Here is a 20172-nt window from a genome sequence, read left to right as displayed (position 1 = left end):
CAGGTCATTTCTATCCACATTTTCTATTTCATAGTTCATTTTTTTCATTTTCTACTGAGTATAATTTGCAGTCAGACATAGAGACAAACTAAGAATTTCATTTTAAATGGTAAACGGTCTAAATGAAGGATATTTTACGTGTGTTAGAAACGATGAAATTGACTCTAAATGTGGTATAAATTCTGCTATAACACAAAGAACGAGGATTACCATGATTTAAACAACACTTGATGTCTTGATGACCACTCACAGCTGCTTCTATACTACAGTGTTGCCGTTCACCCATTCACTCACTCTCTCACAGCGCGTCTAGAGTCTATCATGCAAGTATTTTGTCATCGTAGACGAGCGGAGCCGGGAATCGAACGCACAACCTCTGAGTTGAAAGACACTGAGCGATCCCGTACTGATGACTTGTTTATTTCTGTATGAGACGATAACACCTTTTGTATTTTTTTATAAACTAAACTAAAACACTTGAGCTCATGTGCTCATATTTCCAGCGTCTCCATCATCAGAGTGTGGCGGGAAATGATTCTCTGTGCTGCACAAATATGAGCAGCAAACCTGAGACGAGATGAAACAAGGCAAGATTAAACTTTAATGACTGCAAATTGACAAACGGTGAAATGTAAAGAGATCAACTCACGATTACGAGTCTTCACTCGCGTTTATACGTCTCCCGCAGAGCGGAATCAAATGATTGCTTTCATTATTGTTGTTTTTTTAAGTGAATTCTGAATTATTGCCAGGGAATATAATATACAGTCAATGTGATCAGTGTTTGACCAGAGCCTCGGGTGATGTCTTTAAATTCAATTTAAATGTTAAACACCGTTCATACACATTCTCTTTATCATCATATTCAATGAAGACAAGACAGAAATTCACTCAATGTGAGATGTTTCAGCGTCATTTTTGGTCATTTTAATCCCACATTCTGTCATATATAGCATTACAAATGTGATTTTTAACATAAGGTAATAATTAGTAAGTTATAAGTTATTAGTGTTTTGTATTGTATTCAGAAATAAAACAACCGGAATATCATGTGTTGGGCAAATTAAGTCATCAGAAGCAGCTAAATGAGAATGGCACAGTACACTTTAAAGTAAAAAAAAAACATTTTTATTTATATTTTAAAGCAGAAGGAGGTTATTTTATTTGATTGTTTCTTGGCATCACTTCCCATTAAAATACTAACACACAAGAATTACTTATGGACTTAAGTTCCTTCTGAAGATCTTTAGAAACATGGCAATTGTGTCATTTCATTTAATCTTAAAAAGCTTTATTTCATTTCAACTTCATTCAAACTTGGATTTGGGACGACGTGAGGCAGAGTTGTGGTGAGTTTTCACTAGTTTGAAGCTCAATGGTACAGAGCAATAACACTAATCAGGCCTTGGATACACAGACAACATGTAAGTGAGATCAATTCACTGTTAATTTTGGCCTCAAACCAAGAAAAGACCAAGACTAACAATGAATAAATAATAAATCAAACTTTTTGGAGCACTTTTCTTGCAGCTCCTGAGGCCAAAAGTCCCTCCACACCTCATCTTCACAAGGTGACAAACCTCTCAACCTAAAAGAAATATACGGTATGTGTGCGATGTGCGCGCGCGCGAGGCAGCGTCCGGTCGGCCCTGGAGGTGCTCACCTGAGCGTTACCGTACAAACCCTCCATAAAGCAGCGGCGGGCTGTGACCTTTACCATAATTCATCACACGGCGCGGTGACAGAGGGGCCCTTCACAGGCCGATAATTTGATTACTACAACATCTGTAACATCAATAATGTCCGATGAGATTGTTTTGCGCATCCAAACATGCAGAGGCCATAAAGGATCGCTGTAGTGCGGGGATGAGTGAGGGAGGGAGGGAGAGAAGAGGGAGGGAGTTAGGGTGTCATGACATTTAACTGTGAGCAGTCAGTGTGGCATCAAGAGACGACAGTAATGCCCAGACTGATGATGATGAGAGGGATGATGGTGAGGATTTATTTGGCTAACATTTTTTTGGAATCACCCTCATGCACGAGCACACAATGACGCACATAAGTACACACTCACCACCTCGTCACTTAATGTATTTTATTTATTGCCAAAGAAAATCATAGCACATTGTGGTTTGGCATTACATCCATCCATCCATCCATCTTCTACTGGTTTACCCTCCACATGAGGGCCGTGGGAGGAGCTGTGCCAATCCCAGTTGACATAGAGCGAAAGGCACAGATCACCAGTCCATCACAGGGACAGGGACACATATAGAGACCGTCCACTCTCACTCTCACTCTCACACTCACGGTCAATTTAGAGTGTCCAGTGTGCCTAATCCCCATATTGCATGTATTTTGGACTGTGGGACGAAGACGGAGAACCCAGAGAAAACCCACGCACACACACACACACACATGCAAACTCCATGCAGAAAGACCGGGTTATTCTAACTGGATTTGTTTATCAGAGTCAGCCAAATACACACATGTGTCATTAAGTCTAAGTCACATGGTGCATCGCGTTAATGTTTGAAGTGTGGAGCAAGAGTTTGCTAATGTTGCTAAAGTGACGTCCACCGTTGCTGGGTAAACTTTGTCTGACAGGACTATCAGTTTGTGGAGCGCGAAGGTTGTGGGTTTGATTCCCAGCTCAGCTGCTGTCCTTGTGTCGGCAGCGTGTGAGAGGTAGCGGCAGAGTGTGTTATATATATATATATCAATATTACAGCACGCGAGTTTGAGCCCTCTGAGCTAAACGCATGAACGTGAACGTTTGATCGATTAACACCTGTCGGTATATTTGCACATGTGCTTTGCTTGGATTTGGAAAGTTGCGAGTTTCTCAACGTGAGGCGCAAGCGAAGCGAAGCAACGGAAATCCTACAACACTTGACGCTGCTCCATTGGAAGTGAATGAGCACCCAGAGTTACATGTGGGCGGAGAAACGCTGGGTTAGTCCGTGGTTGTACCACTTAATACCAAGGGCAGGGGGCATGAAGTGGGCAAATAATGCAGGTCCCGTATAGTTTCAGTAACATGGGCGGCGCAACCATGGTAACCACGGACCCACACCGTCAGCCTGAATATGAACCTCACGGAACTCACATCAGTTTCCTGATGCGTTTCAGTTTCCTGCAGAAGTGCTTGTGTGTGTGTGTGTGATGTAACACAGAAAAAGTGCTTGAGAGAGAGAGAGAGAGAGAGAGAGGTTGTAGGATATAAATGTTTTGCCTAACCAGAGGAAACACTGTACCCGCTAACCGATCGTCGAATCCATTAAGCTAATTTATTAAATGCAATTTGCCGTGTGTCATTGAGCTGAGTAATGCTGCAGCGGGAGAGTTGGAAACGGGGCGACGAAGGGCCATTGGGCGGGACAGCGGGGACACGCGGCCCTGACACGTGGAATTAGAGAGGAATTAAGAGACTCATTGAAGAGGTGGCTCCGGGCCGTCACAGAGACGGACAGACAGGCAGACAGACAGACAGGCCTCTGAGCTCAGGCCCTCCTCGGTGGATTTCTTCATTTTTTTTTTTTCCTGCAGTGTGCTTTGATTATCGAGTTTCCATGTTCAGTAAAGCCTCCTCTATATTTAGCGAGCTCATCCAGCAGCTTTGATTTGCAGGCGGCTGGCGAGCATGCATGATTAGCACTTTTCTCGGGAAGCTAATACGCCCGGCCTTGTTTTCCCCACGCGTGCAGCCACCATTAAATCATCTTCCAGTGTGTTTTGCAATCCTCTTTGTTCTGCTCTGCAGGTTCCTTCACTCTTGCAGGTGCCCCGCTGTCATCACCCCCCCCCGCCCCCCGCCCTCTCTCCTCTCCTTCTTTAATTCTCCTTTCAAGAAGCTTGTTGTTTGTCACCATGTCACAAACATTGCACGACAAGATTGATGCTTCACCATTTTGACCATTATTGTTCATTGGTAACGAATGGCAAAAAAAAAAGAAAAGAGAAAATGCCTCCCACTCTCTGTGTGTCACACACACACACACACACACAAAGAGAAAGGAATCTCATGCACCATGGTTATTAGCTCGGGCAATTTATTTTGTGTGTGTCAGACAGCAAGAAGACCAGAAAAAAGGAGAATATATAGGCTTTCTTTTCCATTACCAAACATTACAACCTTATTTCCATCACTGCACTGTTAAGTAATTTGCAGAGGTTAAAAAAAAGAGAAAAGCCAACAGAGTCTCGCGGCATTCTCGGTGCGTGTGTTTAAACCCATTACTTTGCCTTTTAATCAAACGCCGCACTGGTGTCAAAACGCACTATTTTCTTCATGCATCTCTCCCTTCTCCCTGGTTCCAGTTCACCGGGTGACCTTGAGAATGTTTGCTCTCCTGAACGCCTCCCTCTCCCTCTCCGTCTCCCTCTCCTTCTCTTTCTCCTGCGTCCACTCACACGACTCCCGCCTCTCATCCACTCGTGCCACAGATGGAGGCAGCACCAGTACCAGACCCTGCAGCACCTCACCTCAAAGTGTTCTTTTAAATGATGCAGTTGATTTGTGTCTTTATTGACTGTTTTTTTGTATTTCAATGTATTTTTATTTCCTTATAAACCTCACTTAATTGCCTATATTTTATATGTTTTTTTATTGTTTAATCAATTATAATTAACAAAAGGCATTATTACTATTAAAATGACTATTCTTGAGACTCTTATAGCCTTTCATACATTTGAAGTGCTCAATTTTATATATTTAGTACATATAAGAAGACAATACATAATCAAGCAACCAACACAACAACAAACAGAGTTGGAATACAATAAAAGGAAAATAAAATTTGAAAAGAAAAGAGATGCAAGTACAACAATAAAACACAAACACGGGGTGGAACGAAAAGGTAAAGTCTAAAGTTAAAAAAGTTAAAAAAGTTAAAACCCTTTTTTAACTTTGAAATGAAACAAAAGATGCAAAGAAAATGGTAAAACACAACACAGGGTGGAAAAAAAATACATTCTGAAATTTGAAAAATCATACTGTGAATAATTTATCATACCAGGTATACGCTCCATGCTGAGAAGGTTAAAAATATTAAAGTGTGTTGGGCCCCCTTTAGCCCAAAAGTCCCTTGGAAACGCCCCTGGCTGCAAATGACCTCCCTATGTGGACATCATCAACAAGACATTAATACAACACAATTAAACTCACACACACACACACACACAGAGTGAGAGACATGAAGTCATGATTCTTTTTTGTGCTAATACAAGGACATAACAACACACCTCACCCAACAGGAAGGATAGGAAGCAAGGAAGGAAGGAAGGAAAGATAGGTATTTAAAAGCAAATCATATCCATGCAGTGGAGTGGTGTTTGTGTAAATGCTGATTGAATTAATATTAGTGCGTAATTGCTGCGCTGTCATGGCGTCGGGGCTCAGCTAATACAGACTATAGCTCCAATTACACTGCTGATCAATTGGTTTAACCTGCAGGTGCAAAAGTGTGTGTGTGTGTGTGTGTGTGTGTGAGAGTGTGTGCGTGGTCGCCACGTGATGTAAACATACCTGAGAGACAGAGACAGAGAGAAAATGTGTGTGTGGATGTAACAACATTGGGTCGTATGATTTATCGTGATGGGAACGCAGCTCCGTTTTTTCCTTTTTTTTCTTGGGTGCCCGGCCTGTCCTAACACATTTCGCTGCAGCCATCAGCCGTGATTAAACACCTGCTGTTGCAGGGGTGGTGGGGAACAAAGCACTAATCCAATATGTATTTCTGACATCTTAAATATCACCCAATCCCCTGACATCACGGGCCCGCCTTTTCCACGGGATGGAATTCTAAAACATATTTTTCTAATTTATGGACGGACTATAAATCAAAATTAAGCCGGCGGACAACGAAATATACATCAGCGCCGGTGAGGAGGAGGAGGAGGAGGAGGAGGAGGGGAGGAGGAGGAGGGGTATGGAAAAAAAAACTGAAAAGAGAGAAGAAGAAAAACCTGAAAGTGACGATGAGGCAGCCACATGCTCGCATCTCTCTCTCTCGTCTGTCTGGGTTGATGTTTTCCTGCGGTTTAGTCAAAGTTTTTTTTTGTGATTTGTGATTTGTGATTTGTTTCTTCTTTTCTTTTTTTTTGACATCACCACCTGCGTTGTGCTCTAAGAGCCATTTGAAAGCCTCAAATGTTCATTTAGCTCAACAAATCGAATCAGAGCCGCAGTGATAAGTCGTTCATTCGCGCCTTTTAAACGTGCTCTCAGTCGATTAGACACAATCTAAAAGCTAAACTGGACAGGGACCTGTGGGCCTCGTCTTTGATTGCTCTGTGCTTTTACTCCTCTTTTTCTGGAGCCTAGAAACATAAAGCGCCACAGGGAGCTGCCACTGATGCTACACATGGAGGACGAAGACACCGTCCTCCCCTCAAGCGCCGCTTCAATTAAATCTGCCTCATTTTTTTTAAGACGTCATTGGCACAAATGAGCTAATTACATTTATTGTTTTAAAGGAACTTGTATTTTATGTTTATGTTTATTCTTCGACCCACCAGAGGGAAGTCTGAAAACAGAAAATTAAAAAAGTAAAAAAAAGTTTACTTCAATTGGTAACACAAATCCATTAAGTTCATTCAAACACGTAAAAGAATTGTTGTTGTTGTTGTTGTTTTTTTTATATAAGTTTACCTTGAATGAACCCAATTAAAAAACGAAGCAAAAACAGAACAAAGAAGCCATTTTGTCAGTTAATGGTCTTATAATTGACATTGGTGAGCAGATTTTAACGTAACTGCTGTTGTAAAATCAGCGAGGAAAGAATATGAAATTACACTGAGAAAAGGTTCTTCAACGCGAACATAAAGATTGATCAAGTTCATTTGATTGATTGTTTATTTCTACATTATGTTTTTGCTTCTTTTGCTTATAAAATACCCGAATATACACAAATATTCACTTGGTAACAGTTAATGACAACTAATAATTCAGTTTGTTCATACAATTATATGAAACTTAAGTTTGAATGAACTTCATTCGTTTAGGTGTTTTCTTTTAACAGTGCAGATAGATAGATAGATAGATAGTTGGTAAGTAATATTAATGTAATAATAAATTCATTCATCCACCGTTGCTCTAACCAGAGAATGAACTGCGTTGTTCTGCTTTTAAAAACATGATTATTTGATCGCAGACCGCGTTTATTGTTGTGATGATCAAGAATTCCCGAGTTTTTCTCTGCGTGACCTTTGCTCCGTCTCATACTTTTTATTTCAGCAAACGTTGACACTTCAGTTTCTCCCATTTCTTCTTCTTATTCCTCGTCTTTCTTAAGAAATAAAAGTCGCTGCAGTGTTTCAGGAGGCGCTGCTGAATCTGTGGCCCCTAACTCCCCTTCCAACCCCACACCACCCCACCCTGCACCCACAGGCCACTGTCGCGCCCTCCCCCCTCACTCCCCCTCCCCTCCCTGAGGTGACGCTCATTGCATGTGACTCCTCAATTTCACCGCTTCCCTGCATTTACAGCACATTTCTGCCGCTGTATTACCACGCTATGAACTATCTGGACAACCGGTGTTTGCACCAGGTAATGGATTGTTTTTTGTTTTATACTGGTCCCCTCCTCCACAGCTGTGATGTGCTGAGATGCCATTTCTCCCACACACACACACACACACGACTCCCTCCCTCTTCCCTGTAAAAGCCCAAACATTATTCTATTTGTTCATTTTCTCACTGTAGGAATTCACCCCTCGGTTCTCTCCCCTCCTAAATGTCATTGTGTAGAAATTAGTCCCAGTGCAGTGTTGATTTTATCACAACAATGACCCATTACAGGATAACTGAAAAAAAACCTAACCCAGATAATTGTTTATAGTAGCCTTAATTAATGCACTAATGACTGAATTTCATGCCTTCTAATGAAAATAAAGTATATTTTCAAGCATATAAAGTTTGTGCCCAATAGGGCGGCTAATTGTCATAATGTCTTCTTATTGGTATTTATGTAAATAAGCGAGTTTCTTTAATCGGCCCATTTAAATCAGGTGAAAACGCAGGCGTTCGTTTAAGAGAAAGCACATGTGTGTGTGTGGGGGGGGGAATCAATGCAGCGTTCATTTTTAGCTGCATGGACAGCGCACTGAGAGCCGAGGACGTATTGGCCAATTTGCATCTAAAACGACTCTGTCGGGCATGTTTTGGTAACGCGTTTATGAGTGTTATTCAGGCATTAGTGCCGCGGATAAGGAGCAGTATTAAGGTGGATTATGTTCCCTCACTGCAGTTAAATAATCTGCTTTTTGGTGGAGTGTTAAGTAGCCACAGTAAAGTGGCCTGAAGTTAAGGACTCTAACGCTGACTGAGAGGGACATTTCTCCAAGTGGCATCAACATAATCAGAGAAAATTGAGACTTCTAAACACAACAGTCTTTCAGGCTTTAACACACAGGACAGCGGGACCAATGAAAGCACAGCTGGGGATGTGTTTTCTTCTTCTCAACACTCCCGCAATCGTATTGTGGACGGAAACAAGTGGCATTAATTCGGAGAAGAGTGAAACTCGATGCGGCGACTTGTTTTGTTAGACGGCGTGATTTAACGGCGACGTCCAGACGTGTCCAGGAAATGAGCACGAGCTCTAACGATCATTCTCCTCGTCCTGATAAATAAGTGTCTTTCGCTCATCGTGTCTGTCGCTGAACGTCTCCTCAGTTTTTTGATTTTTTTTAACCAACGTGGTCGAACATCATCTGCAAACTCCTGATACTGAATTATTGGACGTCGTCTTTCCTGTCTCAGATCGTATTTATACAGCAGAGATTCAGTAACACAACACAGATCAAATCTAACCTGAGCAGCTGCAACAGTTACACATTAATACATCAATAAATACAATTCCATAGTGTAATCTGTAATAGTATATCCCATCATGCCCTTGTACTTACATGCAGCTACTACTATACTAGTGATTTTTTTACTTCTACTTTCAGATTTTTAGTCGTATGACTGCAATATTGACACTTTCACCCCCAGTAAAGTATCTGTTTCAGTACAAATGATAAGGGTAACATAAAGAATACTACATTACTCCTTACTACAGTTCCCTTAAAAGAATCCTGTTTATTCAAACTGAATTTACCTGAATTTCTGACACCATGTCCATCAATTCCTCACTACAAAGTTTTTCGACAGAAAATGAAAATAGAACCTTTTTGAAATTCTTCACGCTGTAATGTACGTATGTGACGTATAACTTAGATTGTGTATATACTGTATTTTTACAGTGGCGGTTACTAAGTACTACACGTAAGTCTAGTTTGAAGTACTGGATTGATTACATTGTATATATTGTATCCCAATCAGTTTATATTCAGGCTGACAATATGGTTCCCAAGCAGGTCCCAAGCCACATGGTGGCCCCACCTGTGTTTGCCCACTTAAAGCCCACGCCCACTCTTTCCACGCTACCTGGGTAATTATGCAGATCCCTTATGGTTTCAGTAACATGGGACCAACATGTGGGCAAATACGGGTGTGGTCACTATGGAAACCACGGACAAAATTCATGATTCCACTACGGACAACAGCTTTCAGCATTTTTGGGGGCGTAACTTTGATGAGGGGCTTGACGAGAGGAGGTGGTGGGTTGGATTTTGTCGTAAACCCACAACTGTTCATTAGATTTTTCAGATTAAAATGGGGTTCAGCAATTAATCAACGCTTCTGACAATAATCTATCACAAAATGAGTTGTGCAAATTAAGTTGGCGATAACTGTCAGTTACGTATATGCGTAATCACGCATATTTTTCATGCTATGGATCTGAACGTGTAGCAACAAGTCCCGGGTTCGACACCCGGTCGGAACAGTCCAAAAACTAAAATTGGACACTGTGAATTAACCGTAGGTGTAAGAGTGTGAGAGTTGATGTTTTGTTTGTTGCTGTACGGGGCCCTGAGATGGACTAGTCCATCTGTCCGTTATGTGATAAAGCGGTAGAAGATGGATGGATGGATGGATGGATGGATGTGAACTTCATTTTATACAAAGTGAGTCCTCTCTTTCTTTAGATGTTCCCAAAAGACTCATCTGCGGTTTGCGAGGACACGGATGCAGGACGAGCTGCACTATGATGCCCTCTGCTGGACAACTTGGCCATTATTTCAAACAGTCTGATGCCATTCCAGGCTGTACATTTTGAACTTGAATGTTTTTTTTTAAAGTTAGCCGCAGCCTTACAGGGTAGCAACACAATCATCATCATAATGATCAAATATTTGTAGCCATTCTGCTTCATATTTACAACATAATATTGCACTTGATAACTTGCTGGTAAAACTTCCACTACTTTGTTTAAAAATGCCGTTTACTCATAATTGTGGGTATTTTTACAGAGCGGTAATATTCCTTAGACTCAATTAAATACTTTGCTGCACTTTCATATGAATATTATATGTATTGTTTTTCCCACAGTTGATGCACAAAGTCCATTTAATGAAACCAATATACGTGTTTGCATGTACATTATGTAACCGCTTCCATCTTAAAGCACACACACACACACACACGTAGAGACACGTGTTTGTGTGCAAGAGAAATGAGAAGTGCGTAGGGAGATGATTTTTCATTTTGTGTTTCGCTCCAGCTCTGCCCCCTTCTACAGAGGATCCAATCAATCTGCCAGCTATTAAGTTTGTTAATTGATAATGCATACTAATTAGGCTGTGCGCAGTTACTTTGGAGACTCTGAGGAGGTAATTGTAGGCACAGGTCCAAATGGAGTTTAAAACAGTCTGTGCCAGGTAAAAATTCATTAGGCGGATAGATTGGAGAGGACGAGGAGTGGGAGGAGAGGGAGGAGGGTGTGGAGCGGAACAGGTGGAGACGGGGGAGGGAGTAAGGATGGGGGTCAATGCTAATGCCAGTCTATGGAGAAATTTCCCAATGTGATCCAATCATTGTTTCTTTACCGCGTGGCTTTTTTTTCCTCCTCACTTATGGAAAGAATTTGTTGTTGTAGAGCAAACTTCTCCATTAAGCTGTGAGGTCAAAACACCAAATCCCCAGAGTTAAGTTTTCTATTCTGCTTCAGTGGAACTTATTTGATCTTTTCAAACACAGTAAATATGTAATTCATCTTTTTTTTTTTTTTTTGTCCCCACTCACACACAGCCCAGACCCCAAATGTTGTTATTATACTTTTCTGCCAACCACGGGGAAATCTTTCATTTTCACCACGGCCACATTGTACGTCAGCATTTTCTCCAAGTCAGCAGAATCAAACGTTTGAAAGTGACGCTTTGCCAAATTGGTTCGTACATTCCGTATCAACATTTCCAGCATTGAGTATTTGAGACATAATAATGTGGAAATGAAGCAGGAGGTTCTGCCAAGCAGCAAAACAAACACCAGAACCAACAGTCTGTTTGGTTCTGGTGGAAAGAATATTGTGATGTAGTGACGTAACCCCTCCTCTGGTACTTCTTGTGCCTAATCCAGACCACGGGGTACTCACAGTGTTGAGTACATAGTCGCTCGACATATTGATGGTTTGTAGAATTGTCTTGTACCAACTCGGGGTGGGAATCACGACGCAATCCGCGATACATGGTCCACGTTCACGACTCAAGCAAACAGAACATCCGTGAACAGTTAAATGTGCAGGTTGTATCTATTTATTCACAACATAGAGAACAAAGCGCACAGGGTAACAGTTCTGTATAGTTCAGCTTTAACTGTGCACATTCTGCCGTCATCAGTGCACAGAACATTTCTGCATTTGTGATTGGGATTCATTCTCTATATTACTTACATCACTTACAAAGAAAGCTAGTTGAATGATGACAGGAAGCAGCGTGGCTTCATGGGAATTTTGTAAAGTAAAGGTGAAGCGGATAAAGTCATTAATGGTGCAGGACGACATGATCGGTTACGTAATATATCTTTAATTTCTGTTTTTTTTTTTTCCTGGAAATAGGTAGCAGTTCTCATCCAGGGTTTTTTTTTTTAGCCGTGTTTCCATCATGGTACAGTTCGGAGTACTTTTACTTGGTATAGGCGGGGTGTGGCGCGATGACGTACCGAACGCACGACAGCGACACAACAACAGAAACAGTTCGTGGCTGTTTGTCGAAATAAAACGTCGAGCTTTGTTTGAGAATAAACTGCGGGCGTTGAAGAGAGTTAGGTTTCGGGTGGACCCGATCTAGCTCCTCCCAGACTGAACCGTACCATTTTACTCTGGCTGGGAAGGGTGCCAAAAAAGGAGTGGTTGGTGCCGGTTATTATGGTACTAAAAAAACACACCGGACCTTTTCTAGCTTTTCAGAATTGCATACATGCCGACGTATGACACCGGCGACTGTGTATTTTCCCATAGTTTTCTCATCTATAACCACCTTTACCACTTCTCCTCCCTCTATCAGGCCTTCCTTCACTTTTCTGCCTTGTGAGTGACATGCATTTAACATAATGAGACCTATCTCCGTGATCCCCGCGCGGTGGCTGTGAATCAAAGGGCCCGGCCGCTAATTGAGACGGTTGTGGTGTGTTTACTGTCCCACTTTTCGGTGTCAGCCTGACGACCCTTTGAACTGTCTGTCAGTCTTCCCGACAAATGGATGTGTCCCTCAGTGTGAGAGGCATGTCTGGGGATCATGTCAAAAGCATGTTGTACAGCTCGCCTCAGTGTCTCTGTCGCTGAGACGGAGTGACAGATATGTGTGTGGGAGTGGAAATAGATGTGACTCTCAAGTGTTTTCAAATCCCGTCAGGAGTGGAGAGATTGCAGATGGGAGTTGTGTTTACAATTTAACAATTATATATATCTATATCTATATCTATATATATATATATTATATTATATATATTATGTTATATTATATTATATATATATGAAGAGGAGCAGGAGAGCTTCTCGCAGGGTGCGGCGGGAACTTTTCCCGTCAGACTGTTGTCTTTATGTTTTCCATCTCGTTGCCTTTGTAGCTGACAAAGTGAATTAGCGATTGCGCCGCAGTAATATGAAAAAGCAGAACAATTTTTGCCATCTGAAACTCAATGAAGAGCGACCGTAAACTCGCACACAAATTGCCTCGACGTTCCGCCGCCGTTGCATCATTTACCCAGCAGTGTCCCCCATTTTAAGTATCACTCGACCCCTTTTGTCAGATTAATAATCATTTCACTCGCTATCTGAGCCCGATCTCCACACTTTGGTCTCTCTCTTTTTTCTTTTTTTTTTCTCTTTTAGACGCTCCCACGGTTACTTTGTTAAATAATCTCTCTCTCCTCTCTCCCAGTCTCACTCCCTGTCTCTCAGTTTTGTTTGTTTCTCGCTCGCCTCGCGGGACACCCAGAGACAGACAGCCTTGCCAGATTCATTTTCTGATCAAAGCTGTTTGATTTGGTCAATTTTGCCACATTGGAGACGTTCTCTATTACTGAGATAAATAGCCTCGGGCTAACTGTCAACGAAAACTTGTAAGCTAATAAATTATTCCAATTTCTTCCAGCTGGATTTCTCTTGGGAGTCGGCCTCTAGGAAATACACTTTTTGATTAGTAAATTTCAGCTGCCCGTGTGTGTGTGTGTGTGTGTGTGTGTGTGTTTGGCTGTGCTAGTGTGCACACGTGTGTGCGTCTGGACATTCGGATGTGTCGTTTTTGATTAGCGGGCAGGCTGCAGGAGTGTAAGGCGGCAGAGGGGGCTGTCAGTAGAAGGAGGCCTCTAATGCATTATGCATTGACAAGGCTTTGGATCCTGCCACCTTCCCTGGCACGACTGGGAGAGGAGGCAGAGTCGGGCTCCACCTGAGGGAACTCGCTGCTCTGCTTTTCCCTTCCCTGCTCCTCAGTCCTTGTTTGCACTCGTGGGAGAAGAAACTTTGACAGAAGCTAAGCCAAACCGCCCACCTCCCCTCCTCTCCCCTCCTCTCCTCCTGCCTTCGACACTGATCCCCTCGGACAACCGGCCCTGGTGTGTGCTCTCCTTTTCTGTCTGCCTCTGACTGACGTGCACACAAACACATTGAAGACAAATAGGCACACCTAGACTTTCTTTTTAGCTCTTGGCCTGGAAATGGGCCGATGGGCAGAGAAAGTGTGTCATCAGCAGAAACGGACAGAGTGAGAGGACATGACTGATAGGCTGGAGGGGAAAATTGATCGGCTCCACGCCTCCCAGCCGGGCAGTCTGTCCTCCCTCCGTTGCTCCATCCCTCTCACTCCCCGCTCCTTTTCAACAGGCCTGTCTCTCCACTCAACTCGCCCTGGTGACTCAATAAGTCTCAGCATGCTCCACATCTCCAGCCCCTGCCTGGCTGCGTTTAGGGCCGGAGTAGATAAATAGGTGTGCGTGTGTGTACGAGCACCAAAGCCACACACACCATTCATCAAGCTACCAAAACTGTCCCTAGATGATTACCTCTTCCAAGCTCCCCCAAAATCAGGGGGAGGCAGATAAAGGGGGGAGATGGTAAATGAAACTTTTGAGGGGTCAGTGGTTTTGTACTTTGGCTATTCATCTTCTCTCTCACCTCGCAGGGCTGCAGAACAGCAGGAGTGCTGCTGGGTAATTACCTCTCAGCGTGCTGCACTGCTTCATTATGTCCTGCAACTCCAATCCACTGAAACATTTGTAATTTAGTCGAGGAAGGTTCGCACAGGCCATGCTGAGAGGAAGATGGTTGTGTGTGTGTGTGTGTGTTTGTTAGCCTGCGAGGGTAATATGTGTATGCATATTATGGGTTGGGATCATTTCTATCTCTGCCTATCCCATTTAGGAAATGAATCGAAATTTAATTCATCAGTTGCAGAGATTGCCCATTATTTTCTATGCCTGTTGTTTCTCAAAGCAGGGATTGGATTTGGATTTTCTCACCCTGGTTGATTGCAGTATATGTATACTCGGCACATAGAGAAATATAGGTTCTGCTGAGCACTCAGTGCGTCTCCGCGCTCAGTTCCACGTCAAGCTTGACTGTCCTTGTCCCAGTTTACAACCGCTAACAGGGAATCAATTTATGGAAAGGGTTTTCGCCTCCGCTACACTAGGTGGCAATAAGATTTGATTGTGGATGACTTTTTATGTCCTAGGACAAAACCACTTCAGCTGGTGGCTGGTAGGCAGCAGCTTGAGTGCAATTCTGAGTCTTCAAAGACCTTAAACTCCAAATTCTTGGAGTTGATGGTGCATACATTTGGTCTCAGTCTGAAAATGTACCAGCCAGGATTTTCTCTTCTCATGTGTACTGGCTGCATCTTTGATTTCTGGGCCAAAGCCCTGGGATTGAAACTGTACAGCAGGGTCAGCAAATAAATTTGGCCTCTTAGGCCATAGCAACTGAATACTGGGCCAAAACATCATTTATCTTTGTCAGGAAAAACACTTTTTTTTTCTTCTAATCTAATAATAATCTAAATAATATTGTAGAAATTGCAAATTTAAGAGAGCAAATGAAACAAAAAAAAAAATCTGATTCCGGGCTGGATATTAACCCTTAGAACAACATGTTAAATGTACAGAGCTCCTGGACCAGTTTGGGTCTGACTTTTGGAAATCTGATTGATCTGATCTGACTGATTCAGTACAATTTCAGTAGGAATAACATCTTTACATGTATTTTAAACCCTTAGATGTTTGCTGTCTTCATGCTTGACTTCAGAGAAACACTAAAAAGTCTCGAGAGTGCGTTTCCTGTCTTTTCCCCCCCTCTGTGTCGAGCCTCTGGCCGGTGACGTCCACGCTGAGCTGCATCGCTTCCCCCCGTCACACAGGCAAACTAGTGACAACACACTTATGCTCAAATGTCCAAATCCCACGGGGCTGTTGCACATGCAAGACGAGGCCCGGGTCCCTCACATGTGGACTGAGATGACAGGATGAATGGATGAACGGCCCTTTGTTTTGACAGAGCCACTGGGACTGAGGTTATAGTCGGAGGCTCGATGTGTTTTCTGATCTTCACGAGGCTCCAGTCTGACAGAGAACACAGCGCTGTCACTCAGACCACTTTACATGTGTGTTAGCGCGCCTCGGGGCTCGCTCTGATCCACCGTGTACAGATGAAGAAGTATCTTCTTCGTACAATTACGCTTCATTAAGCACTCACTTGTGAGCTTGTGTTTATTTTAGACACACATTTACACACATCTAATAATGTAGTAATTGTATGTTTTGCAATATGCTCCATTTTTATTACTGTCAGCAAATATAAAAGCCATATCTTATATATTTCAAGCCGACTGTCCACTTGAGTGATTGACGTCTTGAGGTATGTTTTATTTTTGGATTTTTTTGATGGTGTAGATTCTTCAAAGTAATTCAGCTACAATCACAAACTATTTACAATTTTACTAATAAAATCTTTAAAAAAAGTTTCGTTCTCTTACACAAAAGCAGGTTGAATTTCAGGTTCAAAGACTTCTAATATAATGTAATTAGTCGTAAAAATAAAATGTATTTTTATCTTCAGTCTCAATTAAAACAAATAATACATTTTACAAACCTTTGACAGAGGATTGTGTCATAGTTTCATGGCGTTCTCTTACCACAGGGTTTGTATACAATATTTGTACGAGTTTGTACAATAAAGTGAATCATTTCTGTTGCGTCCTATTATAATAATCCGATTATATCATATCCATGAGAATCAGAACATTTTGAAGCTTCTAGAATCGCAGTTATTCCCAACTGGAAGTTCACCAAAGGTCGCCAGCTGTCAATCACACCGGTGTCCACACTCATGTTCTCCGTACACAGAGACGACTGACATAACCACATCGCTAACAAAGGTTGTGCAGATTCAGTCCTCGCCCCGTTTCCCCCGGTTGGATTTCCTTTTGCCGTGTTGCTTCCTCTTCCTCCCCCCCCACCTCAGCAGCTCCCACACATGTGTCCCCACTGCTGGCCTCTAAACCCACTCATCAGAAAACTCATCTTTCCTCAATCCACTAACACCCGGCAGCCCATGAGCACAAATACACATTATGTTTGTTCACTTGTATGGTTACACACACACACACACACACAGCTTTGCTGTAAGAGGTGGGGCCTTACTGTAGGAAGAAGACCCTCCCTGCAGGCCTTCCACTCACCCCCTCCCTCCCCTCCTCCCGCCCCCCCCCCTTCAGTGGAGAGGAGAGAGTGTAGGGAGGGCAGGAGCAGCCAGCTGGGTTGTAGGAGTAATAAAGAAGGAGAATCAATAGGGCATGCAATGGAGCCAAGGTGCTGCCATTCATCACGCCGCCTCCCTGACTCCCATCATTCATCATGCTCAATGAGGCAGCAAATAGGAAAATGACTATTTGTATCAAACACATCTGCACTCATCCACCAAGGTATTTTATTCCCATTAACTCTCAGAGTAAAATACGCGCAGGGTTGTTGTTTTTTTTTCCCTCCTCCTCCACCTCCTCCTCCTCCTCCCAGTGATTTTGTGCGTTGAGTGTGTGTCGTCTTTTGTGTTGCATGTGTCTCTCTGTTTACAGAGAACAGTGGTGAAACATTTCTCCGGCAAAGAACATATTTATGATGGAGTTCGCATTGTTGTTGTTGTTGTTGTTATTTTTTCCTGGTTCCTCCTACTCTTTTTACCTTTTCTTTCATATTTTGGCAGACAAATATTTTTATATGATTCCACCACACCCACATTCCCACCCACGTCTCCGCCTCCTCCTCCTCTCTCAGGTCTCACACCCGCCTCCCCATCATCCTTTATGTGCTGTCATTGGCGGCTTTTCGAGGATGTCTTCATTCTTAAACACCGGCTACAAACTCGCACACACACACACACACACACACACTCATAACATTTGAGCCCGGACGATTCTATTTGCCTTTCGGGTTTACAGTCCTGTAATAAATCTCTGCGGTCGACTCTAAGTGTGGGTTGTATTATTCCAGAGTGGCTTCTTCACGCCTTTGCTCTATAAATTACCCGTGCCAGGTAAGATGGAGGTGCAGCTCAGCAGCTAAAGGCTGGATGGGATGCAAATGTCGAGGACTATCATCATTATAGTGTAATACCCCATGAAATGGCAGGATCATTACGGTCTATGGCAGGATCATTATTGTCTATGAGCTTTATGAGGTTCTGGGGAATGGCAGAGAGGAGTGACTATGTGGGAAAATGGGCCCGCATGCGCGCACGCTCGCATCCTCCTCTTCAAGGCTCTGTGATCTGCTCCCTTCAACCTTTACATTAAACTAGTGCTGTTTGTTTTGAGGCGGCTCCACCGGTGGCGACCCCGTCGCATTATTATGGGCCCACAATTTTAATTGGATGTGTCAAATTTTTAATTAATGTGGATGATCCCGAGAACACAAAACATAAACAAACAGATTCTCATTAAAATGAAAATAATGCAATCTGAGTTTTGACCGCCCAACCAACACACCTCCAAACCCCACCCCTTTTTTCTATGTCTGTTGTTTTGTTTTTTTTACGCCTCTTCCCGACGCAGCCCTGGTGGCCAACTTGCTCCGTAACACCTGAGCCACACTTCCCCCGTGGAGAACATCACCAAGTATGATGTGAAAACGTTGTTCATGCGGGAATGGATTTGCTTTACTCGAAAATCTGAATTTCTATCGACACCGTGCGATGTTTCGCTCGTTATAACCCCCTCAACCCTTATAATGAATTCTTGTCTTCACACTGTCAGATCTAAACAATTTGAATGACCACTTTGTGCCCGCTGACCACACAGGGATCAACAACTGCATAATAGAGGAAGTTCACTGGCAAATGGAGACCCCAAGAAGTCGTTGCCTTGGCAACAACTAATCATCCCAACATTGTTATTGATGTTATTATTCTTTATTCCTCATAAACAGAAATAACTTCATTAACATCATATGTTTGCTGCGTCCTTCGTCTAAAAACAGGCCCTGTCAAGCATTAATATCAGACCTGACTGAGGGAGCGTTTGTGTGTATACAGCAGCAGTGCAGGGGTGGGTGGGGACAAAAAGCTTTTATCTAGTCAAACTGCTGAATGATCCGGTTTTCTGAGCAGTAGAATTCACTTAATCCAGTTGTCTCACTTCTAAAACCACTTCCTGTGTGCAGTGCGGGCATGTCACCGGGCGACACACGACATCAGAGCAAATCCAACAGACGCGTTCATATTCAAGTTACACGCTACAGTTTAAGGGGGCTCCACGTTTTCACCCATATACTGTATTTAAGGTATTTAATATTTTTGAATGATTGTAAATGCATCTCTTTTTATGTGTAAGTGATATAAAACAGCAAGACTCACTGCTAAAGCCTGTTAAAATAAACAAGCCTCCACTGTTATAAATAACTAAGTGGAGCGTGGGAAGAAGCATCACGTTGTTAGCAGTGTTGACAGTGACTTGATGGCTTTGGAAAAGTCTTTAATACGCGGTATAATGTGGGTTCTCTGGATTCCTGATAAACAGATTATCATCCATGATGCACCTTAATGCATCGGTAATAATAGTTAATTAATATAATTAATCAGAGTATTTAACTTGATGGCTTTAAATAAGGTGTTTTTGTAGCCGTTTGGACCAAAGCAGTGCAATGTGACAATAATCATTGTTTCAGATTCCGATTTATATTATAGTAAATGTGACCTGATGTTGATCCTATTCGCTCGACATTGTTTCTCTACTGTCAGTAAAAACTCGACCTGAAAATCCGCCAGCACCTCCTCAGGGTTCTGGATGTGGTTGAAAGCGCGTAGCCTCTGCAAGCTAATTGGTTTTCTAACTAACAACAATTAACACACAAACACACATAAAAATCAAAGGTGGTGCTTAAGGTTTTGGGACAAAAGAGAAGAAGAGGGGCATCTTAACGTGTGCAGTGGCAATTTTTGTCTGTCTATTTTTTTTCTTCAAATCATATTTTATTGTTGTTGTTATTATTTGAGTTGTAATTATTATTACTTATTACTGTGATTAGTACCTGGTTTTTCCCTTTTCTCAAGCCTTTATGCCACACACCCACACCCCAAGTCACCTGTGCTTGACTATTGCATTAATTATAGTTATTGTGTTATTTACACTAAACCATTTTTTTTTTCTAATCTTCTTTTTTCTTTTTGCAAAAGCGGTCTAGTATTAATTTGCACTTTCATATACTGATACTGAACTTAAAAACACAATAGCAACGTAGAACGGATAAATGTGCACCAAATGTGCATTAAATGTGTGATCTTCAACCACAAAACAAAAC

This window comes from Solea senegalensis, linkage group LG21 (assembly GCF_019176455.1).
Source record: "Solea senegalensis isolate Sse05_10M linkage group LG21, IFAPA_SoseM_1, whole genome shotgun sequence".
Classification (NCBI taxonomy): domain Eukaryota; kingdom Metazoa; phylum Chordata; class Actinopteri; order Pleuronectiformes; family Soleidae; genus Solea; species Solea senegalensis.
The sequence above is the reverse complement of the archived record's forward strand: the minus strand, read 5'-3'. Positions refer to the sequence as shown.